Source organism: Microcebus murinus, chromosome 22 (genome assembly GCF_040939455.1).
Source record: "Microcebus murinus isolate Inina chromosome 22, M.murinus_Inina_mat1.0, whole genome shotgun sequence".
NCBI classification, from domain to species: Eukaryota; Metazoa; Chordata; class Mammalia; order Primates; family Cheirogaleidae; genus Microcebus; species Microcebus murinus.
Window position 1 is genome coordinate 695,020 of NC_134125.1, and position 25,918 is coordinate 720,937.

The following is a 25,918-nucleotide window of genomic DNA, read 5'->3' on the forward strand; positions in this document are numbered from 1 at the left end:
ACCTTTTAGATTCTGTCCTTTTCATGCACCAGCCCACATTGGACGACTGCCAACAGTTGCTTAAGGTCCTCTTCACAACTGAAGAGAAAGAGAATCCAGGGGGAGGCACGAAAGCTGGTTCCGGGAGAGGACATGAGGCCCACCATCAACCCCAGGGTCATCGACCGGACCTTTCCCCTAGAGCAACCTTCCTGGGATTACAATGAGGCTGAAGGCAGGGAGCATCTCTGGGTCTACCACCAGACTCTAACGGCTGGTCTCCGAGCAGCGGCACGAAAGCTGACCAATGTGGCCAAGGTAGGGGATGTCTGGCAGGGAACTGAAGGGAGGCCGGCAGCCTATCTAGAGAGGATTATGGGAGCCTGTCGACAGTACACGCCTATAGATCCCTCTGTAGAGGAAAGCAAGGCAGCCGTTATGATGGCTTTTGTCAACCAGGCAGCCGCAGATATCAGGCATAGGGTGCAAAAGATAGACAGGTTAAGTAAAAAAAACCCTGCGGGACCTGCTAGAAGTGGCATAGAGGGAGAGATGCCTGAGGAGAGGCTAGAAAGGATGAGGTTAGAGGACAGAAAATTTCAGGCAGGAGAGACGCATAAAGCAAACAAAGAGATGGCCAAGATCCTACTGGCAGCTACAGGGGGAGGACAGCTAGGGGCTAGAGGCTGTGAGTGACCCCAAAGAGAGAGGGATTGGCAAAGCAAAAGCGAGAACAAGAGCAGAGCAAAGGATGGTTTAAATCATGGTTTAATAGCTCCCTTTGGCTGATCAGCTTGATCTCCACCTTGCTAGGAGCCTTGTTTGTGCTTATGCTTATTTTGATGTTTGGACCCTGCTTCCTAAATAAATTAGTTGCCTTTGTTAGAGAGCGAGTCAATACTGTGCAGTTAATGGTGTTGCGACAGCAATATCAACAGCTTGGTGGGGACTCTTGCTTAAAAATGAGAAACATGGCAAAATCTGCAGACGAGCAAGAATGCTCAATAGGGGCATAAAGAAGGGGGGAATGTGGGACACAAGCTAACTGCCATCTTGGCCCGTGTACCTTGGCTTTTATATATCGCTTGCTTGCTTGCCACTTAGCCTGACTGAAGCCATGACAGGCTTCTGCAGAGTAAAAAAAAAAAAAAAAACACAAAAAAACCCTCAAAAACAAACAAACAAAAAACCCCAAAAAAACCCAAAAAACCAGATCTCAGGACCCCAGGGGAGATACTGATACTGATAGGTGCTGGAAAGTCCCTGGAACCTAGCCAACCAATCAGAATACACGGCCAGCATGATCAGTGCGTGAACAGCTTGTGTCAGGTATGTGGGTGCCGGGCAGGCACGGGATATCACTTGTAACCAGTAACCTGAGTTGCACAACAACTAAAAGTATAAAACCTGTGCTGAAACCTTGCCCAAAGTCCTTGTCCATTGAGAGGCCCCTGCATTGGTGCAGCTCTGGGGCCTGGACCCTAGCTTGAGCCAGTCCCAATAAACTCCCTATTTTAACCCAAATTATTGAGTGACCGGCTCTCTGTTCTGGGGTATCAGGATCTGGACATAACAGAAGGTACTCCGGAAATATGAAGAACCAAACAGAAACCAAACTCCCAAAGAGGAGCAACAGCCCCTTAGAAACAGACACCAACCAAAATCAGGCAACCAAAATGACAGAAGAGGAATTTCGAATGTTGATAAGAAAATTCAACAACCTGCAAGAACAACTGGATAACCACCACAAAGAAAACACAAAAAGACTCCAGGACCTGGAACAAAAAGTCACTAAAGAAATTGATACGATGAAGAAAAGTTTAACCGAATTCCTGAAAATGAAGAATCAATTCAGGGAACTACAAAACACAGTGGAAAGCCTCAAGAACAGGGTAGATCAAACAGAAGAAAGAATCTCAGAGATTGAAGATATCACCTTCCAATTAAATAAATCAGTCACAGAGACAGAGCAGAGAAACAAGAGAAAAGTACAAAGCCTACAGGAGATGTGGGATTATGTGAAGAAACCTAATGTGAGGGTCGTAGGGTTACCAGAAGGGGAAGAAGAAAACACTCAAGGGTTAGACAAGCTATTTGAAGATATAATAGAGGAAAATTTCCTAGGCCTTGCTAAAAGTCTCGATATACAAGTTCAAGAAGCTCAGAGGACCCCCTGGGAGATTCAATGCAAACAAGAGGACATCACGACATGCAGTCATCAGACTGACCAAAATATCAACTAAAGAGGCCCTTCTAGGCCGGGCGCGGTGGCTCACGCCTGTAATCCTAGCTCTCTGGGAGGCCGAGGCGGGCGGATTGCTCAAGGTCAGGAGTTCGAAACCAGCCTGAGCAAGAGCGATACCCCGGCTCTACTATAAATAGAAAGAAATTAATTGGCCAACTAATATATATACAAAAAATTAGCCGGGCATGGTGGCACATGCCTGTAGTCCCAGCTACTTGGGAGGCTGAGGCAGGAGGATTGTTTGAGCCAGGAGTTTGAGGTTCCTGTGAGCTAGGCTGATGCCATGGCACTCACTCTAGCCTGGGCAACAAAGCAAGACTCTGTCTCAAAAAAAAAAAAAAAAAAAAAAAAAAGGCCCTTCTAAGAGCTGTAAGACAAAAGAAGCAAGTAACATACAAGGGAAAGCAAATTCAAATAACACCAGACTTCTCTACTGAGACTTTACAAGCAAGGAGAGACTGGGGCCCCGTTCTCACCCTTCTGAAACAGAACAATGCCCAGCCTAGAATCTTATTCCCTGCAAAACTAAGTTTTGTATATGAAGGAGAAATCAAGACATTCTCAGATAAGCAAAGACTGAGGGAATTCATCAAGAAAAGACCAGCACTTCAAGAAGTACTCAAAACAGTGTTACCCACGGATTAGCACAATAAACACGAACATAAACCTACTCAAAGCTAAAGATCAAAGCCCAGATACCAAAATGGCTTAAGAGAGAAAACAAAGCAACAAAGTTCAACCCAACATAATGAACAGAAATCTGCCCCACCTATCAGTTATCTCAATAAATGTGAATGGCTTGAACTCGCCACTCAAGAGACATAGGCTGGCCGAATGGATAAAAAAAAAAAAAAAAAAAAAAAAAGCCAAGTATCTGCTGCCTTCAGGAAACACATCTAACCGGCAAGGACGCATATAGACTAAAGGTAAAGGGGTGGAGAACAATATTTCAAGCAAATGGAAGCCAAAAGAAAGCTGGTATGGTGGTGCTGATTACAGATAACTTAGTTTTTAAATCAACAAAAGTAATAAAAGACAAAGAAGGTCACTATATAATGGTGAAGGGTACAGTTCAACAAGAAGACATAACAATTCTAAATATATATACACCCAACCTTGGTGGACCCAGATTCATAAATCAAACTCTACATGATCTAAACAAATAGATAAACACCACCACCATAATAGCTGGAGACTTTATGTCTGTCCCGTGACAGCACAGGAGAGATCCTCCAAACAGAAAATCAACAAAGAAATAATGGACTTAAACAGAACTCTAGAACAAATGTGCCTGACTGACATTTACAAGACATTCTACCCCAAAACCACTGAATATATATTCTTCTCATCAGCTCATGGGTCATTCTCTAAGATTGATCATATCCTAGGACACAAAGCACATCTCAAACAATTTAAAAAAATAGAAATTATACCACGTATCTTTTCAGACCACAATGGAATAAGTGTAGAAATTGATCCTAACAGGAGTTCTCATTTCTACACAAAGTCATGGAAACTAAACAACCTGCTGAATGATCACTTCATAAACGAGGAAATTGAGATGGAAATCAAAAGATTCTTTGAACTAAATGACAAAGGTGACACAGTTACCAAAACCCGTGGGACACAGCTAAAGCAGTCCTGAGAGGAAAGTTTATTTCCATAAATGTCTATATCCAAAAGTTGAAAAGATCACAAATAGACAACCTAATGAATCATCTCAAAGAGTTGGAAAAAGAAGAACAGACCAACCCCAAACCCAGAAGTGGTGAAATCTTTAAGATCAAATCAGAACTAAATGAAATTGACAACAGGGAAACTATATGGAAGATTAACAAAAAGTTGGTTCTTTGAAAAAAATAAACAAAATTGACACACCATTGGCTAGACTAATGAAAAGCAGAAAAGAAAAATCTCTAATAAGCTCCATCAGGAACAATAAAGGAGAAATTACAACTGATGCCATGGAGATACAAGATATAATTTATGAATACTACAAAAACCTCTATGCCCACAAACTGGAAAATGTGGAGGAAATGGACAATTTCTTAGAAACACACAGCCTTGCTAGGCTCAACCAAGAAGAAATACAATTCCTGAACAGACCAATATCAAGTACTGAAATTGAAACAGCAAGAAGAAACCTTCCTAAAAAGAAAAGCCCTGGACCAGATGGTTTCACACCCAAATTTTACCACACCTACAAAGAAGAACTGGTGCCTATCCTGCAGAAATTATTCCACAACATCGAGAAGGATGGAATCCTCCCCAACACATTTTATGAAGCGAACATAACCCTGATACCCAAACCAGGAAAGGATGCAACAAAAAAAGAAAACTACAGACCAATATCCCTTATGAATACAGATGCAAAAATTCTCAACAAAATCCTAGCCAAGGCCAGGCGTGGTGGCTCACGCCTGTAATCCTAACACTCTGAGAGGCCAAGGCAGGTGGATTGCTTGAGGTCAGGAGTTCGAAACCAGCCTGACCAAGAGCGAGACCCTGTCTCTACTATAAAAATAGAAAGAAATTAATTGGCCAACTAATATATATAGAAAAAAATTAGCCAGGCATGGTGGCGCATGCCTGTAGTCCCAGCTACTCAGGAGACTGAGGCAGGAGGATTGCTTGAGCCCAGGAGTTTGAGGTTGCTGTGAGCTAGGCTGATGCCACGGTACTCACTCTAGCCTGGGCAACAAAGTGAGACTCTGTCTAAAAAAAAAAAAAAAAAAAAAAAAAAAATCCTAGCCAATCAAATCCAGGTGCTTGTCAAGAAAATAATTCATCACAACCAAGTGGGCTTCATCCCAGGGATGCAGGGATGGTTCAATATACATAAATCTATAAATATAATTCACCATATAAACAGAAGTAAAAACAAATACCATATGACCCTCTCGATAGACACAGAAAAAGCATTTGACGAAATTCAACACCCTTTTATGATAAGAGCACTCAACAAAATAGGCATAGACAGGGCTTACCTAAAAATGATACAAGCCATATATGACAAACCCACAGCCAATATCATACTGAATGGGGAAAAGTTGTGCCCCCTATCTCCACTTCTGTTCAACATTGTGCTGGAAGTCCTTGCTACAGCAATCAGACAAGAGCGCAGAATTAAAGGCGTCCAAATGGGAGCAGAAGAGATCAAACTCGCACTCTGTGCTGATGACATGATATTATACTTAGAAAACCCCAAGGATTCAACCAAGAGACTCCTTGAATTGATACATGAATTTGGTAAAGTCTCAGGATACAAAATCAAAACACAGAAATCAGAGGCATTCATGTACGCCAACAACAGTTAAAGTGAGAACCAAATCAAACACTCAATTCCCTTCAAAATAGCAATAAAGAAAATAAAATACCTTGGAATATATTAAACTAAGGAGGTAAAAGACCTCTACAGGGAGAACCATGAAACACTGAAGAAAGAAATAGTAGAGGACGTAAACAAATGGAAGAAGATACCATGCTCATGGGTCGGCAGAATCAACATTGTTAAAATGTCTATACCACCCAAAGTGACCTACAGAGTCAATGCAATCCCTATCAAAATACCATTATCATTTTTCACAGATATAGAAAAAAATAATTTTACGCTTCATATGGAACCAGAGAAGACCCCATACAGCAAAATCGATCCTAGGTAATAAAAACAAAATAGGAGTTTCAATTTACCAGACTTCAAACTATACTACAAGGCTATAGTCATTAAAACATCATAGTATTGGCACAAGAACCATTGACCAGTGGAACAGAACAGAGAACACAGATATAAAACCATCCTCATATAGCCAACTAATCTTCGACAAAGACAAAAACATACACTGGGGAAAAGAATCCTTATTCAATAAATGGTGCTGGGAAAACTGGATACCCACATGTAGAAGACTGAAACAAGACCCACATCTTTCACCTCTCACAAAAATCAACTCACGCTGGGTAACAGACTTGAACCTTAGATGTGAAACTATTAGAATTCTAGAGGAAAATGTTGGGAATACCCTTCTAGACATTGGCCTAGGTAAAGAATTTATGAGACGACCCCAAAGGCAATCACAACAGCAACAAAAATAAACAAATGGGACCTGATCAAATTAAAAAGCTTCTGTACAGCCAAAGAAACTGTCAAGAGCAAACAGACAACCCACAGAATGGGAGAAATTTTTTGCAAGCTACACATCTGATAAAGGGCTGATAACTAGAATCTATTTAGAACTCAGGAAAATCAGCAAGAAAAAAATCAAGCAACCCTATTAAAAAATGAACAAAGGACACGAACAGAAACTTCTCAAAAGACGACAGAACAATGGCCAACAAACATATGAAAAAATGTTCAACATCTCTAATCATCAGGGAAATGCAAATCAAAACCACAATGAGATATCACTTAACTCCAGTGAGAATGGCCTTTATCAAAAAGTCCCCCAACAACAAATGCTGGCGTGGATGTGGAGAGAGAGGAACACTCCTACACTGCTGGTGGGACTGCAAACTAGTTCAACCTCTGTGGAAAGCAATATGGAGATACCTCAAAGCAATACAAGTAGATCTACCATTTGATCCAGCAATTCCACTACTGGGCATCTATCCAAAAGATCAAAAGTCACTTTATGAAAAAGACACCTGCACTTGAATGTTTGTAGCAGCACAATTCACAACTGTAAAGCTGTGGAAACAACCCAAGTGCCCATCAATTCATGAGTGGATTAATAAAATGTGGTACATGTATACCATGGAGTACTACTCAGCTATAAGAAACAATGGTGATCTAGCACCTCTTGTATATTCCTGGATAGAGCTGGAACCCATTCTACTAAGTGAAGTATCTCAAGAATGGAAAAATCAGCACCACATGCACTCACCAGCAAATTGATATTAACGATCAACACCTAAGTGGACACATAGGAGTAACATTTATCGGGTGGCTGTGACTCGAGGGGGGAGGGGGCATGGGCAATATATGTAACCTTAACACTTGTACCCCCATAATATACTAAAATTTAAAAATAAAATAAAATGAGCAACATAAATCATACAGACAACTAGAAAGAATAATGAGTACATATACAGAAACCCATTTTTAGTTTCTGTGAGAAAAACCAACAGAAGACATTGACTCATCATCACTCAAGAAAAAAATTAGCCGGGCGTGGTGGCGCACGCCTGCAGTCCCAGCTACCGAGAGGCTGAGGCAGGAGGCTCGCCTGAGCCCAGGAGGGTGCTGCGGTGAGCTATGATGCCACCACTGCACTCTGCCAAGGGCGACAGAGTGAGACTCTGCCTCAAAGAAAAAAAAAGAATTGAACCCAAGCTGCGAGGTGCACCCACAGGCAACGTTACTTTGGAGCACACTGTGCGTTCATAATCAAAGGCGCATCTCACAGGGCGATGCCACCTCATTCTTTCCAACAATGCCGGTTACGCCCAGGGGCTCTTTCTTGTTCTGGATCCTCTTGGGAAAGAGATCCCGAATCTCCCCTGAAACCCACCAAGGTTTATTTCTGAGCAGCATTTCACCAGAAAGAAACTCTCCTCTCGCCAATCCAAACACCTGGTGCCTCAACCCAAACTCCCTCTCGCACCTGTCCTCCCCCCACGGTGCAGCAAGGCAGGAGCGGCGGGAAAGGCGATTACCTGCATGCTCCCCAAACCCACAGCCGCAGCCAGGCGCGGGCGGGTGCCTGTCTCTCCGCCCTGCGCCCTCGTGGGCCGCGAGGTACAGAAGGACCTTCAAGCCGGGCACCAGCGCTTCAGCTCCAGCTCCAGCTCCCACCCCAGGGCGCCCCGGCTTCTGGCCACGATGAGGTGGGGGCCCCAGTTACCTGCACAGAGAGCAGGCAGAGGGGAGAGCTCGTGGGAAACGCCACTAGGAAGCAAAAATTGTCAGCGCTGATGTGGTCAATGATACGGGTCACGCCACTTTTCTGCAGAGGTACTTTATAGACATTTATCGAAAGGAGGACAGAAAAAAGGAAATCGCTTTTCAGGCAATTGGGATTCTATGAAAGTCTCATATTTCCTGCCGAGGGTTGGAACCGGGCACAGCTGAAATCGCTTTTCCTTTGAGACGATGCAGGGCGGAGGGGGTCCTGGAAGAGCAGTCTGGGGAATCGGGAGGGTTCACACCCCAAGCCCACGAGGCGGGGCAGGGCTGGCTCTGCCGGGACACTGCCCCTCACCAGCTGATGCCCGCAGGCCCAGGGCCCAGAAGGAGCCCCGTCCTCCCAGCGAGGGGAGAAGGGTGGACCATGCAGCTCGCAGGCAACGCGCCAGGGAACCCCTCCTCCAGGAAGGTGAGCAGTGTGCACATCCATTTCTTTTATTCAGATTGCCACTTTTCAAGCTAATGCTAAGAATTTTGTATCTTCTATAGAAAAGAACGAGTAATACATAGTTAGCACTTTAAAACTCCTGATTGCCCGGGCACAGTGGCTCATGTCCTATAGTCCTAGCACTCTGTGACGCCGAGGCGGGAGGATCGCTTGAGCCCAGGAGTTTGAGGTTGCAGTAGTGAGCTGCGACGATGCCACCGCCCTCTACCCAGGGTGACCGAGTGAGACTTTGTCTCAAAAACAAACAAACTCTTGGTTAAGGGCTGTGGCATGTTACACACCTGACTGCCCTTTTCTCCTGGGGCCTGAAGCTCCCACTGACATTCCGGGGGTTTGTGAGGATGGGACCTCGTTCCAGCACCTGTGAGCAGCAGGGGCTCCTGACACGCCCGGCGTGGGACACACAAGTCGACACGTCACCCACTCACCTTCCCTGACCAAGGGGGCAGCTCGGCGTGGTGGTTGATGTTTCCTTCTTTCGTTTCTTGTTCAATTGTTTCTTCCTCATCTTCCACTAGAAATCAAAATCATGTCCAAAATATACAATCAATTCTATGCTCAAAAGGGATTTTTCTTAATAATTTTCAAATACAGTGTTCTGAAGGTCAGAGCCCAAGCTCAGCAATGGAAAGTGCTCTTGGGCCAGCGCCCACACGCCCACAACCACCTCCCGCTCTGACTCGGTTCCCAGTTGCTGCTCCTCACTTGGAAAGGAAAGTCCTGTTCCCAGAGCGTATGCCTCTGTCCTAAGGTCGGAAGCCATTGGACTCATTTGGAAAAAAAACGTTTTTAGAAAAGATCGATGCCTGGTACTTATGAAGTACATAGACTAAAGATGGCTCCTATAAATCTAAAATGGAGTCAGTCTTGCTCTAACTATTAGTAAAAGGTCCTGACTGTATAAAAAGTTCCTAGAGAAAGTTCCCAGAGAGAAAAGGGAGTCAAGGAGGCCTGTTCCCAGAAAGAATAGAGAAGTCCTGTTCCAGGAAAAGTCCCTCATCCCTCAATGTCCCTTTCCATTGTTCATTTGATTAACGACTAACCGCAAAGTTCTTTTTTTTTTTTTTTTTTTTTTTTATCAGAGTGTTAAGCTTTGGAAAACCGCAAAGTTCTGCTCCTGTGATCGCTCACTTGCATAGCTGCCAGCCCCTAGGGTATAAAAACCCGCAAAAGCTTTGGTTCCGGGCTGCTTCTCCCTCCTTGCATGGAGTGGTGACAGCCCCTGTGCAGGTATCGATAAACTAATTTGACTGATTGGATTCTGTTGCCTGGGTCCCCTTGATCCGCTGGTTTACAACATTTTGGAGGCCCCAGCGAGATCAACCACTGACCGGACCCAGACGGGAGGAGTTTCGGCTCCTCCCGGGCAAATTCTATTGGGGCAGGCCCTAGTCGCTGCAGGGGAGGCCGCGGAGAGACGTTCCTCCACCCTGCAGTAGACTGGGGACCCCATTGATCAGTGGCACCGGGACAAGGGACGTCTCTTGGTGAGTAGGTCTCTGTACAGAGTTTTCTGGGGGTTGGACCCCTGGACGCAGCACAAGGGCCACCTCCGGTTCCTTGTGAGACATCGCTAAGGATACCCAGGTCAGAGTAAGATAGTGGATATCAAAGGGTGTTGGGGGGGGGAGGAATTGTTTAACCTCGTGTGAGTGAAAGCAACTTGGTGACTGCTTGCGGCCACTGACTCTGTGGCCCCACAGGCCTCGGCTACGGGGTCTGAGTGGGTCCTAACCTGCGGTTCTGTGGCGGCGTCCGGCATAACGGCGATTCACTCCCTGTGATAGGGAGTGACGGGCCGGGCTTTGCACAAGTACGCCTCGAGAGACTAGCCAGGCGGACACCTGAAAGAAAAAACTCCCCCTCTTTTGTCTGTCTTTCTGCTTCGTTCAAATCGGGAAAGGGAGGGACAACAACATAAATGGGAGATCGTCTCCCCCAGGGGCCGGTTCTGTGTTGTTTTTACTGTAAGGAAAAGAAAAAGTGGTTGGGAGCCTCCGGACCGGATCTCCCTAAACATCTGACAAATCCACCACCGTCTTCTTTACAGACCCCGACAGGACTTGGAACTCCCCGCCTGTGGGTCCCCTCGGATCCCTTCCTCCATCTAACTTCTAAATTCTCTCCCGCTTTCAGCTGGCCTTTATCTCTTTCAGGATGGGACAGGGTCCCTCGGCTCAGAAAAACCCCTTGGGCTGTCTCCTGAAAAACTTCTATGACTTTCCAGGCGAGTCAGGGATTAGGGTGCCTGGGTCAACGCCCCCACTCTTAGGATTTTATATAAATTTAGAGTGGCCTTCTTTTGGCACTCACTGGCCACCAGAGGGCTCCTTCAACTTATCCCTCCTACTCAGTATATGGCGGGTGGTCTATAGTGACCCAGGTCACCCAGACCAAGTTCCATATATCGATGTCTGGATTGACGTAGCTACTGAAAGACCCCAATACTTAACCAAGTGTGTTGATGTCAAACCCTCTCAAGTCTTATTCGCAGGCACTTCTAACCAGACCCCAGGGAGCAGGCGTAGAACATCTCCACTCCCTGATAAGTCTCTAAAGATGCACCCCCCACCCCCCCCACCCCCGTCTTCCCATCGCAGGGTAAAGACCTCCTGTGTGATCCATGGCAACCTCTGCCTTATGTCCCCCCTGAGGCCGCCCAAGACAGGGGAGGCGAGCAGGATAGGGGAGAGAGAAGGGCCCTAGAATCAGGTAGGGGACAAGAGGCCCAGGGTAAGAGAAAAGCAACCCCTGAACCACGCTATAGTCCAAGAACCCGTGGAAGGTGACACCGACCCCTTTCACCGGACTCAAGGGGGACCCCAGGGCTATCTTACCACTGTGCCAGATGGCCCTTCTGCCCAGGAGTGACTGCCCTTTTATGGTTTATGTCCCATTCTCTACCAGTGATTTGTATAACTGGAAGGCCCAAACCCCTCAATTTTCCAAGAAACCACAGGGTCTCATTTCCCTCTTGGAAACGGTGTTTCACACCCACCAACCCACATGGGACGACTGCCAGCAGCTCCTCCAGGTTCTCTTCACATCCAAAGAATGCGAGGGCATAAACTGGGAGGTGAGAAAAGCTGTTCTTGGCTCGAATGGGCAGCGGCATCTGATGCAGACTTCATAGAGACTCGCTTCCCCAACCATAGACCAGACCGGGACCCTAACATTGAGCAAGGTAGGGGGTCGCTGACCCAATATCACCAGACTCTGTTGCTGGGCCTCCGTGGAGCAGCTAGGAAGCCCACAAATATGTCTAAGGTTAGTGGATTGGCTCAGGGAAGTGGGGAAAGTCCGGCCGCCTTCTTGGAGCGATTGTTTGAGGCTTACCGGACTTACACCCCCATAGACCCAGAGGCACCTGAGAACCGTACAGCTATTAATGTTGCCTTTGTGTCCCAGTCGGCCCCAGACATCAGGAGGAAGTTGCAGAAATTAGATGGGTTTAAAGGGAAAAATCTCAGTGAGTTAGTAGAAATAGCTCAAAAGGTCTTTAATAACTGGGACTCAGCCGAGGTAGCAGCCACCAAAAAGACGGCAAGAGTTGTCATTGCCACACTGCAGGAAACTAGGCCACCCCGAAGACAGGGAGGCCCCCTCCAGGAAGCCACAGAACTCCCCCAGGAGGACACTCCGTAGAAGAAAAACGTTAGCTCCCGACCAATGTGCAGTCTGGAAGCAATTCGGGCATTGGGAAAACGAGTGCCCCAACAGGGGGAGGCCCAGGAGAGGCCCGCCCAGGTCCTCCTGGAGAGTGCCCAATGAAGGGGTTGGGGCTCCTACCCTCTTGGCCCCCGGGAGCCCATGATAACCTTGAAGGTAGGGGGCCGGCCTGCGGACGTTTTAGTTGATACGGGAGCTACCATCTCCATCCTAAAAGAGGCTGTGGGACCGCTAACCAAAACCAAGACTCCCATAGTGGGGGCAATGGGGCAGCCCAAAATGTATCCATGGACTACTGCCAGCCTCACAGATTTAGGAAAAGGGGTCATCACACACTCCTTTCTAGTTATGCCAGACTGCCTATACCCGCTGCTCGGGGGAGATCTGCTAGAAAAGTTGCATTCCACCATCTCCTTCAGTTTGGCAGGAACTACCACTCTGTCTCTTCCCGAGACCCCGCAGTGCATCCTGTACTCAACCCCCTTGTCCGAGGAATACGTCCTCTAGGAGGAGGAAGCCTCAGAGGCTTCAGGGAGCTCCGCCTTGTTGGCACAATGGAGGACTCAAGTCCTGGGCGTATGCGCTGAAACAAACCCCCCAGGCTTGGCAAAGCACCAACCACCCATAGTAGTGGAACTGCAGCACAGCAAGCCCACTGCAAGTATGCCAGTACTCTATTTCTTTGGACCCCCGACAAGGCATAGCAGTGGACATCAAGCACCTGAGGGACGCGGGAATATCAATCCCCTGTCAGTCAGCCTGGAACTAACGACTATCGGCCAGTACAGGACCTGAGGGAGATAAACTGGAGAGTGGAAACTATCCACCCCCCACGGTACTCAACCCCTACACTCTGCTGAGCCTCATTCCCCCTAACCAGGTGGTCTACACCGTCCTACACCTCAAAGATGCTTTCTTCTCCCTGCCTCTCTCCCCACTGAGTCAGCCGATTTTTGCATTCAAATGGACAGACCCTGAGGGAGGTTATTCAGGGCAGTTAACCTGGACACGCCTTCCCCAAGGGTTCAAAAACTTGCTGACCCTCTTTGATGAGGCCTTAAGTAGGGATCTACAGGGGCAAGAGGAAAGACACCCTGTGGTCTCTTTGCTACAGTATGTCGATGACCTGCTGATAGCTACTAAAACTGAGGAGGAATGCCAGCACACCTCCCTGAGTCTCCTGCAGGAGTTACAAAGGTTGGGCTACAGGGTGTCAGCAAAAAAGGCTCAACTCTGCACCCAGACAGCAACATACCTGGGATATGAGTTGACTGAGGGTCATCGAGCCCTATCTCAGAGCAGAATCCGAGCCATGTTGCAGATACCTACAGCCACCACCAAAAGGCAAGTCAGAGAGTTCTTAGGGGCGCTGGGATATTGCCACCCGTGTATTCCAGCGTTCGCAGATTTAGCTAAGCCCCTATACGCCGGCACTAGGGGCAAAGACCCATCCTTGATGTGGACAGAAAAAGAACAAGCCTTTGAGCCACTAAAAGCAGCTCTCACTGCTGCACCAGCTCTGGCACTACGGGATGTCACAAAGCTATTCCAGCTGTGTCTGAGGCCCGGGGAATAGCCAAACGGGTTCTAACCCAAACACTGGGACCGTGGTGGCGACCCGTAGCCTCTGGGTGGCCGAGATATATGTGAGCTGTTGCGGCTACAGCCCTTTTAGTAAAGAGGCAGAGAAACTAACTCTGGGACAGGACTTACAGGTTGCTGGGGCACACACGGTAGAAACTCTACTGCGGAGCCCTCCTGATCGGTGGATTTCTAACGCTGGTATCACCCAGTATCAAGTCCTCCTGCTGGACCCCCCACGGGTGAGTTTCCTACACACCACGGCCCTTAACCCAGCCACCCTTCTCACTGATGATGGCCCCGCCTTGCCAGTGCATGAATGTAAGCAGGTTCTAGAAGCCTTATCTAGCCTAAGGCCGGACCTCCGAGATGAGCCCTTGCCAAACACTGACCTGCAACTCTTCATGGATGGGAGCAGTTTCATCTGGGATAGAGTACGAGTAGCGAGAGTGGCGGTCACCACCGTGACTGAGGTACTATGGGCACAGCATTAGGGCATGGGACCTCAGCTCAAAAGGTATAGCTACTAGCTGTGACCCAGGCTTTAAGGCTGGCCAAAGGAAAGACTGTCAATGTCTACACAGACAGCCGGTACGCATTCGCAACGACACATGTACACGGGGCTCTATACCAGGAATGGGGACTCCTAACCTTAGGGGGCAAAAAAATAAAGGCAAAAATCCTGGCCCTGCTAGAGGCCATTTGGCTTCCAAAAGCAGTAGCAATTGTTCACTGCCGGGGCCACCAAAAAGATAAATCAGACATAAAACTAAGGGCAATATGTTTGCTGACCAGAGTGCCAAGAAAGTGGCCCAAAGACCAGTGGGGCCTATGGATGTTTTGCCCGTCTTGCCTGCAAGACTCCTGTCCCCAAAACCAACTCACTCCCACAAGGAGCAAAGGGTAGGGGCCGAGATGAATTGTGTCCAAGGAGAAAATGGATGGCTAAAGACTCCAGATGGCAGAATATTCCTCCCCGAGGCAGTAGGGCAGGAGCTCTTGCAACACCTTCATCAGGGAACTCACCAAGGAGCTACAAAACGTCAGCAGCTTGTGTCCAGGCATTTTCTCCTCACAAATTTGGCCGGAATAACAAAAGACATTGCCAGCCGTTGTGTAACCTGTGTAAAAGTAAATAGAACTAAGACCCCCGATTCACTGGACAACGCCAAAGGGGACAAAGCCCTGGAGAACAATGGGAGCTCAACTTCACCGAAATAAAACCAGGAAAGTATGGGTACAGGTACCTCCTTGTATTAGTGGATACTTTTTCAGGCTAGACTGAAGCTTTCCCTACTAAAAAGGAAATAGCACAGGTAGCGGCTAAGTTCCTACTCACTGAGATAATCCTCCGATTCGGCCTCCCTCTAGCACTGGGGACCGACAATGGCCCCGGTGTTTACTGCCCAGATCTCCAAAACAGTAGCCGAGGCATTAAAAATTACTTAGAAGTTGCATTGTGCATATAGGCCTCAGAGTTCTGGGCAGGTTAAAAGAATGAATAAGACCATAAAAAGAACTTTGACCAAATTGCATTTTAGAGACTGGCGAAAATTGGGTTAGCCTACTCCCCTTTGCCTTACTGGGGACCCGCTGCACTCCATACAGGGTGGGAATCACCCCCTTTAAAATCATATAGAGATGTCCCCTGCCAATACTGCCAAAATTAAGGCAAGAGGCACTGGCCTCCATAAGTAACCATAACCTTCTTAGCTCTTTACAGGCTCTCCAGCGTCTCCGATCGGACCTCCGAAATGCTGTCGGGGCCCAGCAGGACACAAGGCCTGTCCCTCCTGGTCTGGATCTGCTTCACCGTTTGCAGCCCGGTGATTGGGTGTGGATTAGTAGACACAACCTAGACTCCCTCAAAGCTCGGTGGGATGGACCATACCCTGTGATCCTCACGACTCCCACGGCTGTCAAGGTTGTGGGGAAAAAAGAACTGGGTCCACTATACGCAAGTAAAAAGGGCCCAAGATAGCCAGATACCAGAAACATAAAACTAAAACACACAGGTGACCTCTTAAAGGTACGTTTGTCCCGACACTCTCCATAGTCCTCCCCTTGCTCCTGGCAGCAATTCCCCTGGGTTGGACCAGTCAGACTTGGGGCAGATCCCACTACATGCCCCCCATACCTGGATTTTGTTGCGCACGGAGGACAGACAGGAGATTGCCCAGACAAAGGCTACCGATCAGCAACCCTTCTTTATAGTTGATCTGCGTTACTTAATGGGCCCAAATCTCCCTAACCAAGTACGATAGTAAAAAGATTTTACGGGAGGCTATGGGGTGAGGCCACTGGTGCAGGCACCACAGTGCAAAGATCACAATCTAAACAATATACAGGTCTACGCGTGCCCGGCCCATGCTATAGGCTATAGAGGAGCCACACGTTACTACTGTAAGCACTAAGGTTATAAAACTATAGCCCCCTGAAAAAATGCTGGCGCCAAAAAACATATTAAAATTTGGCGGGACTTCAGTTTTTGTTCCAACAACCAAAATTGTAGTAAGTTTAAAATCTTCATCAAAGATTGGCATCGGGCTGAGTGGAAGGCTTGGAGAACCTGGGGACTAAGACTGTATATAACAGGCCCAGATCCAGGAGTGTTATTCACTATTCAAAAAATACCTATAATTAAGAGTCCCCAAACCCATCGGGCCAAATGAGGTCTTAAACCCAGACAAGGGCCAGGGCGTCCCCCCCCCAAAAAGACCCCAGGGCCCACAGAACCTGCCCTGGCAGAGCTCCCAACGCCCCCAGGGCAGGAACGAGATAAGCAACACCCAGTGCTGCAAACCCTGGACAGGTGTTTAAGTTTATAAACAATACCAATCCAGATGCCATTCAGGATTTCTGGCTGTGCTTAAACCCAGCGCCTCCCTATTATGTTGGGCTCGCTGCCAGTGCTTCCATGGGAAACGATCCTACTAACATTAAAAACACAAGTAAAAACTCACAGTGTAACTGGAACCAAATGCCTGTGTTAACCCTTGGAGACCTGCAGGGAAATGGAACATGTATAGTCTCCTCCTCCTATCAAATGTCAACATCCCGTTATAAAGAAAACTGTAATATAACCATAACCCTCCCAAGAGGCAAAATAGAGACTGAAGGGGCTACCACTTACACCTTAATAGCCCCAAATGGCACCTGGTTTGCTTGTTCTGGGGGCTAACTCCGTGTATATCCTCCTCTATAATGACTGAACATCCGCAAGTTTGTATCCTAACTCATGTTATTCCCCAAGTATATTATTACTCAGGAGAAGGTGGACTGGAGCATTTTAAAAGACTACACAGATAGACCAGAGCCCCAATCCTGGTGCCCCTCCTGGTTGGAGTTGGACTGGCCAGATCGACCGCCCTCAGCATCACTGCCCTGGACCTCTAGGCCCCAGCTTCCGGGCCTTCACCACCCAGGTCAATGCAGACCTGACAGAGCTAGGAAATTCCATTTCCCACCTAGAAGCTTCCCTAACCTCTTTAGCCAAAGTTGCTCTACAAAACCACTGTGGGTTAGACTTACTTTTTCTAAATCAAGGGAGGCTTTATATGGCTGTTTAAAAAACATGCTGCTTTTATCCTAATAGATCTAGAGTAATCAGAAATAGTCTAGCTTTAGTGAAAAAATAAATCAAGAAAAAACAACAAAAAAAGTCATATTGGTACAAAACTCTCTTCAATTGGTCACCCTGGTTAACAACCCTAGTATCTTCCCTTGCAGGCCCCTTAATTCTTCTCCTCCTAGGGCTTACTTGTGGCCCCCTCATAATTAACCGTATCATGGCATTTGTGCAAAACCAGGTGCAAGCAGTCAAGCTGTTGGTCTTAAGCACCCAATACCAAACTTTACCTGACACAGATCCCCTTGTAGAATCTAAGATTTGATTAGCTAATAAGACCAATGGGGAATGAAGTAGACAGACTAAAGATGGCTCCTGTAAATCTAAAATGGAGTCAGTCTTGCTCTAACTATTAGTAAAAGGTCCCAACTGTGTAAAAACTTCCCAGAGAAAGTTCCCAGAGGAGAGAGGAGGGAGTCGAGGAGGCCTGTTCCCAAAAGGAATAGAGAAGTCCTGTTCCAGGAAAAGTCCCTTGTCCCTCAATGTACCGTTCCATTGTTCACTTGACTAACGACTAACCGCAAAGTTCTGCTCCTGTGATTGCCCGCTTGCATAGCTGCCAGCCCCTAGGGTATAAGAAAACCGCAAAGGCTTTATTCGGGGCTGCTTCTCCCTTCTTGCAAGGAGTGGTGACAGCCTCTGCGCAGGTATCAATAAACTAATTTGACTGATTGGATTCTGGTGTCCAAGTCCCCTTGCTCGATGGTTTACAACACTTAGAAGCAGAGTTTCAAATGCATTTTAAAAAACAAAGGGAAATAAAACATCCTTTCAGAAAACAGAAAAAAAAATTTAATTTTTAAGTTTAAAAAAGAGGTTTTTTTAAATAAACTAGAGATACTTTCTTCTTGCCTACACAGAGAAATAATAAGTTATCAACACAACTTTATAGAAAACATGGGAGCACCTTTTTGTTCCCAGGCATCGATGTGGCCCCGACAGGAGGCCTCTTAGCTCTGCCCTTGGAGGTGAAGCAGCTCTGAGCCGAGTCACCAGCGCAACTCCAGACAGCTGCCCCCCCACAGGTGCTCCCTGCCCCCCAGGCTGCCCGCAGGGCCCCGTCACTGGCAGCTCTTCAAGGAGAACAGCTGGTCGTCACAACTGTGCAACCCGCCTGGTTTGTTTCCTCCTCTGAAGTCTCAAACACAACTGTCAATAGAAATTTTAAAAAGCACTATTTTTCTTCCATACTGCATCAACACACATAATAAAGAGGAACCTCTGATGACTCTACTTTCATTTTATGTAAGTATTCAGCAAACACACCTAAGTGTCTACACAGCTTCTCCATTCCCTGAGCATGTTGAGTGAAGGTGGATGGTTAGAAGCCACTTCTGGACTAGTGGGCTGCTGGCTTCACCCTATGGTCACCGTGGAAGTCTAGACGAGGCAGGGAACTTAGAGAGCAGGAGGGTGGTAGCAGGGGAAGGAGGGAGAACCCCGTCCCACGGCTGCCGTTGGGGAGACGCAGCCCCGCCCGACGCCCGGACACTGCCCAGCACAGCGGCGTGAGGCGCCTGGCCAGGGACAGGTGCCGGCATCCTCACACGTGGAGTTTCCAGAGTGAAACCAAGACAGAGTGGAGCAGGTGGCCCACACAGGTCCTCAGGGACCTGCCAGACACAGACTCAGAATGGGGAAAATTGGGGAGGATGCACTGAAATAAGCAGAGAAACAAATCCAGGAGATTCTCTGAGAAGCGCAGGAACTAACGGTGATTAAAAACTGTGGGGAAAGGAAGAGAAAATAAAAGAAAATACAGAAGATTCATGACTGAATTAAAATTCTAGATATCAACATAATCTAGACATCACTGTAATTCATCTTACTAACAGACTCAAAAGGAAAAACCTGTGATCCTCTTGACAGATGCAGGAAAAGCATCTGAGCAAAATATCTACTCATGATTTAAAATCACTTTCAGCCAATAAAGATTCATAAACGTCAACAGCTGCAAACAGCTTGCGAAGCCAGAACCACAGGGCTCTGCGCCGTGTGGCTCCACTGTGCTACTCTATGGTGAGGCCAAAGCAACAGGGACAAACAGAGGCCGGGGGCTGTCGGCGGTGGGGCGCAGGGAAGGGTGACGGGGCTGACGGTGCCCCACGCCTGGGCAGTGGCGATGGTTGCAGGATGGAGTGTGCATTTGTCAAAACTCACAGCACTGTCCACTAGAAGGCGTGAATTTGTGCGCCTGTAAATTACACCTCAATAAACTTGACTTTATAAAAAATATATATCATTTGCAACAGCATCAAAAAATATAGTCTCCAGGAATAAACCTAATAAAATATATGCAACCCCCCACGGGTAAACCGGAAATGCTGGTGAGAGATGTCAATACCGAGTTTCAAATCCACAGCTGGCTGCACCGTGGCCTCAGACAGAGACCTTCCCAGGGGGCTGTCAGTTCTCCCCAAACCTTGCCAAAAATGCATTGCAACTGCCATCAGAACCCCCAGGAGTTTTCAGGGAAGCTCCCGGATAAACCAATTCTAAGATGTAGCTGACGCTTGGACAACATGGGCTGGAGCTGCGCAAGTCCGCTCACCCACGGATCTTGTTCAGCCAAACACAGATGGAAAATACAGTTTTTTCGGGGTGTGGCCCGAGTACACCAGGCCCAGAAACAGGCGAGCGGACTGGGAGGCAGAAGGCAGGATTCAGCTCAGGAATTAGCGGGGTCCGTGGGGACCGAGCTGGGCCTGAGAGGGGTGCAGGGCTGGGGAATGGGGTGGGCCCAGGAAGGGGCGAGGGGGGTGGGCAGAGGCCTCCACGAGGACGGCTCACCTGGCTGGCTTTCCCACCGGGACCACACTATGGGGACTGCGGTATGGTCAGAAACGAAGGCAGGCTGGGCGGCCGGAAGGAAAGTGGGCCGTAAACGAGGACCCTCACTCACGCAGCACCACGAGCATGAGGTGCAATTATACAAAGAAGAGGAACGTGCGACTGCTAATTACTTTCTGGCCTGAGATGAAAGGTGCTTTGATGAAAAGAATACATCTACTTCTAAACAGTAAAAGTATTATGTTTTTGCTAAAGTTATATTCTACATAATACCACATTTTACATTAAAAAAAGGAATTTTACCCAGTAATTGGCAAGAAAAAGCAAATAGCTTTTTTTTTCTTTTGCTACCTCTTAATACACAACAGTGAACATTCGGGATGGAACCTTTGACATTCCTCCTCCCAGGTGAGGAGGCTTGGGGCAGGATGGAGGGGACCGACAGCCGGTAATCACTAACCTGGTCCAGACGGTGACTAACCTTCTTCGTCAGATAAAGACATGCTCCCTTTCCTTTTCTTTCCGGAAGGAGAGTCCTGCAGTTTAAAATGCAAGACCAAATGTGATCACTAAGAAAGCAAAGCACACACTCGACAGTTAGGAACATACACTTTCAAAATTTGGGCAGTCCGTTACAGCACACAACTTTCCCACAGCAGGTGCAGGGAACATGGAGGTCAAGACCCAGGGTCAGGCGGATTTGCCAGCAGATGCGTGAACTGAGCCTGGAAGGGCAGAGAAGCCAGGGACAGCGACTGCCCGGGGGGCAGGCGGGGCTGCAGAAATGCGTCACCCACTCATAATAAACCGGAAACCACTGCGTGAGAACAACAGTCTTCACCTGCTCCCCAGCTCGGGCACCACCAGTGTTTGTGCATAAATACAAAAGTAGTGAAACACGTGTTTTATATCTGCAGCAGAATTTCAACAAATTTTGTTTTTGAGCAGATAGATAAGACCATATAACCTTTAAAGACAGTATTTAATTATATTTAAGTACACATATTTTTAATGTAGCCATTAAATGTGAAAGCTAAAGGGTAGAAGACGGACATTTGAGATCTTTTTCTCGAGTATGGTACCAACTCACATTTGTGGGGTGCATCACACGTTAGCTGAGCACCTGAGTCTAAGCGCTGACCAGCCCAAGCCGACGTCACCACCAACTGAATAAACTTCTACCATAAATGAATAGATATGACACCTTAAATTAAAAATAATATTTGGCGGGACACAGTGGCTCACACCTGTCATCCTAGCATTCTGGGAGGCCGAGGCGGGAGGATCGCTCAAGGTCAGGAGTTCGAAACTAGCCTGAGCAAGAGTGAGATCCCCGTCTCTACTATAAATAGAAAGAAATTAATTGGCCGACTAAAAACATATAGAAAAAATTAGCCGGGCATGGTGGCCCATGCCTGTAGTCCCAGCTACTCAGGAGGCTGAGGCAGGAGGATCGCTTGAGCCCGGGAGTTTGAGGTTGCTGTGAGCTAGGCTGACACCACCGCACTCCAGCCTGGGCAGCAGAGTGAGACTCTGTCTCACAAATAAATAAATAAATAAATAACATTTCAAATTCAGGGTCAAGTTCATCTGTGTTGGTGAAGAATCCCGTAACTAGGACTTTTTCTTAAAAGACGTGTCATCAGCATAACTAAACCCTGCCCCTGAAGACTGCTTTGCTCAACGCTGTGGGTGCCGGCGCACGTCACAATTCCGCAGAGCATTGGCTCGTGGCCTAATCTTTCTACTGCGCTGCCCGCGGCTAGGCACGTGCTCAGAAACCTGCGCTGGCTCAAAAAAGATAAAAGTGCTTCCTAAAGGGTTCTCCCACGCAGTCTCTCTTCCCATTTGTGTCAACTTGTGAACCTGTTTCTGTATTTCATTACTGAAAGGTTTTTAACGATGATTTTTGTGCGTGACATCAACAGCTTTCACAACAACCATTCATCGTATTGCGGCCGTTCACCGCGACAATGACAGATACAGGTTTAAGTTTCGACGACAGAACTTCGAAATACAAAGCCCCATTCGGAGGTCTCCTCCCCCCATGTCACCTCTAGAGTACATACCCCATCCAAAAGTGAATGTTCAGAAATTCATAAACATAAATGACACACTTTTATTTATATTATAGGTACATAATCTCCTATCCAAAATCCTCAGGGCCACATAGGGATTGGAATTCAGACTATTTCAGGTCAGGAAGGTGATAAAATAAGTAAAACAAGCGTTGTAAAAATATTGACAAGACCCCTCGCAGCGTCTGGGAAACACCGTGGCTGAACCTGCGCAACAAAGCCCCCAGGAGACCCGCGACTGGGACAGACGACACCAGCCTGGCCCCCGCCCCGGTCGTTCTGCCACAAAATGGGTCTGTGCCACACGGAGCACAATGGCTCGGCTTGCTGAGCTCTGGGGATCTTAGACTTGCACCTAAAAGTATGACCCACACGCCGCTGCCCTGCTAACTGGACCCGAGGTCACCGACACCTTCACCCTGTCACTGATCACTACGAGTTCAGGGACGGAATTCAGGACTCGGGAGACAGGCTGCCGGGATTCCAAACAGCAGAGCCAGGGCAGATCGGGCGGACACCAAGGGCAAGACCTCACGTTTCTGCTGCGATTCAAAGTGGCCCCAAGAAAATTAACTCTTGGAATTGACTCTGTCTGGGTGGTCCCAAAGACCGTGCCCAGATCCGTCCTGTCTGGAGGGCTGACCGGAGGACAGAGAGCTGGAGACGGGCTCCTGGAGCCGTCCGACAAGGACGCTGCCCCCGGAACCCGTGGCCCGGAGCGTGTGGGCCCCACAGCACGGCGGAAACACTCACCGCGCTGCTCCCACTGCCACGCAGGGCGCTCGCTCCCGTGCTCTGGGCTCCTGCCCTGCGCAGCGTCACAGTGTCTGTGAGGCGTCGGTCCACCCCGCACCCAAAGCAGGGGTGGTTTGCCGTGCCGGGCGAGACAGTGACTTGTAACAGCTCACGCCGAACCTGGGGTGCCACGGCCATAAAAAAATCACAGGCTACTTTTTTGAATCAGTGCATGACATTTCGATTGACTTGGTTACCTCTTTTTGAAGATTTATTCAGATTTAATGCCTCTCTTTGTTTCTCTTGAAATTCAATCTGCAGTTTAATCTCTACCACCTGAAAGAAGAAAAGCATGAGTTAAAGCCCCACATCGTGGGTTCCCAAGTCAGCACCTGGGGGCGGATTCCGGAGGAAAGCGCGTTCACCGGTGCGATGCTGGACCAGCAGCACCCCACCTCCCTGGCGAGGGCGGCGGTGACACGGCTCCGCCTGCTCTGCTGCTCCGCCCGGCCCTGGCCGTGCCGCGCCTGTCCTCGTGGTGCCGGGCCACCGTCCTCACCATCTGCACGAGGGTCACACGGCCCGTGAGTGCCTCGAGGACTCGCGGTGAGATGAAAACCTCTCAGTGCTTTACTCGACACCCGTGTTCATTTGGGAAGAATTCCAAAGAAAATCTGTTATTTTCAGTTTTAGTTCCCATTTCTTACTTCAATCAACAGTTCTGATGACCCTCAGTATTAAAAAGTGAAATGAATATTCTCCTAGAAAATGCCCCTTATTACCAGCCAAAGACACTTCGGTTAATGGCGAAATAAAACCCCAACAATTGTTATAGGGCCCCTGTTCAAAACAAATTCAAGGCTGTGCCACGGCCACCCGGGAAATGCCGGTGGCACGAAGTGTCCACAGGTGGAAGGAGCTCAACCGACACTGGGGGGGAGGGGCAGACACTCAGGGGAAGGCCGGACGTGCCCACTCTAAAGCTTGCGACAGCCTGGGAGGCCGCCTGCCCTCCTTTGTCCTCACCCACCCCGTCCATCCACTCCTCGGACGCAACTACACGCCGAGCGGAGGGTCCTCGAGTCGCCCTGCAGCCCTGCTAGCTCCAGCCCTGGCCTGTCCACCCTGCCCGTCCACCCTGGGTGTGCCCAGCGGTCTGCCTGGAGCCACAGCGGCCCAGGCGGCCTGTCCTCCCCGGCTGTGCAGCCTGAACTCCTCTTGCCCTGTCTGCCCCCAACAAAGCTCTCGATCCCAAAGGACCATGTTCCACGTGCTGCTGGGCTAACCCCACATGGCCCTCCGTGAGCCGATCACATTCTTGCACGTCCACACGAGAAGGGGCATCTCCAGCCCCGCCCTCGGCCCTCAGCTGTCACTCTCCGGGCAGATGCTCCCTGGGAAAGCCAAGTGAGGCGCACCGGGCCTTCGTGTCCTGGCAGCTGTCCGCCCACCTCACCTGGACAGTCCTGCCAAGCAAACAGCCTGCTGCTCCTCAGGGCCTCCCCGACCCCACGTGCAATGCCCCACCACGTCTCTTCCCAGAAACTCTTTAAACCCCAAGTCAAGCAGGGTCACCGCTGTACCGCCACCAAGCACGAGAAGCCCCCACTCTGGTCTCTGGCTCGGTGCCCCCCACTCCTGTGCTGCGCAGAGCACGCCTCGCTGTCCGTGTGTGCCACAGACACGCATGTCCTCGCAGACACCGCACCGTCCCCGACCAGCGAGCGTCTGGGAGGCAAGGACCACACCCAGTCATGTCTACTGATACCTCACACACCTCTAGGTACAGAGCCTCGCTCCAAGGACACGCCTAATAAACACTGAGGGTTTAAAGGATATAAAAACTTACCATCAGGTAAAGTCTTAGTAATGAAAAACCAAACATTAGATTTGCCATATTAAATTTTTTCCTTTTTTTTGAGACAGAGTCTCACTCTGTTGCCTGGGCTAGAGTGCCGTGGCGTCAGCCTAGCTCACAGCAACCTCAAACTCCTGGGCTCAGGCGATCCTCCTGCCTCAGCCTCCCGAGTAGCTGGGACTCCAGGCATGCGCCACCATGCCCGGCTAATTTTTTCTATATGTTTTTAGTGGCCAATTAATTTCTTTCTGTTTTTAGTAGCGCCTCAGAGATGTGTCTGTACAACAGAGCACAGTGCAACTCGAAATCACCTGACATATCAAGACCCAGAGAAACGGAACCCACAGACGCCGCCGCCGGGACCCCAGAGGCTGGGACGACAGAAAGGCTTTAAAGCAGCTCCGACTGTTAAGCCTGTCTGTGAGCACTTGGATGCACAAGAAGAGACACATTTCCAGCATTTCATTTTCTTTCCAGAAAAAGAAATGATGTAAAGAAAAAGTTCACCAAAAGTTTTTAGAACTGAAAACACAGTATTTGAAGTGAAACTTAACTGGACTGAATGTGGAGCAGACTGGAGACACCACGGCTCTGACCTGGTCTGTGGGCGCTTGGTGGCAACCACGACGCGCGGTTGGCAGGGAAGGGCCATGCGTTCTCAGGCGTCTACACCCCTTGCCATTGTCAAATACCAACTCTGAGCAGACCACGGAAGGCACAGTGGGCGTAACCCCTGAAGCAAGTGGACATGGTCTGGACACCCAGTTGAAAGAGACCGTCAGACTGGATCAACACGTGCTGTCTAAGAGAAACCCACTCTCACCACAAAGACCCACATATGCCAAGAGCAGAGGGATGGAAAAGACGCAAACGCCAGTCAAAAGAAGGCTGGAGGGCCGGGTGCAGTGGTTCACGCCTGTCATCCCAGCACTCTGGGAGGCCGAGGCAGGTGGATTGCTTGAGCTCAGGAGTTCAAGACCAGCCTGAGCAAGAGCGAGACCCCCGTCT

The 25,918-nt window shown here is 48.5% G+C and overlaps 1 long non-coding RNA gene across 5 annotated transcripts in view; it reads right to left on the bottom strand.

Moving 5' to 3' along the window:
• The window catches only part of LOC109729226 (uncharacterized), a 29,407-nt gene extending 4,300 nt beyond the window's left edge, over positions 1-25,107 (bottom strand). Inside the window, exons 1-6 of one of the 5 annotated variants that reach the window (XR_012914222.1) lie at positions 23,478-25,078; positions 23,310-23,388; positions 20,700-20,775; positions 16,785-16,825; positions 14,848-14,942; positions 9,000-9,085 (exon numbers count right to left, since the gene is read on the bottom strand). This is a non-coding gene — a long non-coding RNA (uncharacterized LOC109729226). Of the gene's footprint in view, positions 1-8,999; positions 9,086-14,847; positions 20,776-23,309; positions 23,389-23,477 lie in introns of all 5 variants that reach the window. The other 4 variants (XR_012914219.1, XR_012914220.1, XR_012914221.1 and 1 more) reach the window with 4 other exon arrangements.
• Positions 25,108-25,918: the final 811 nt, after the last annotated feature.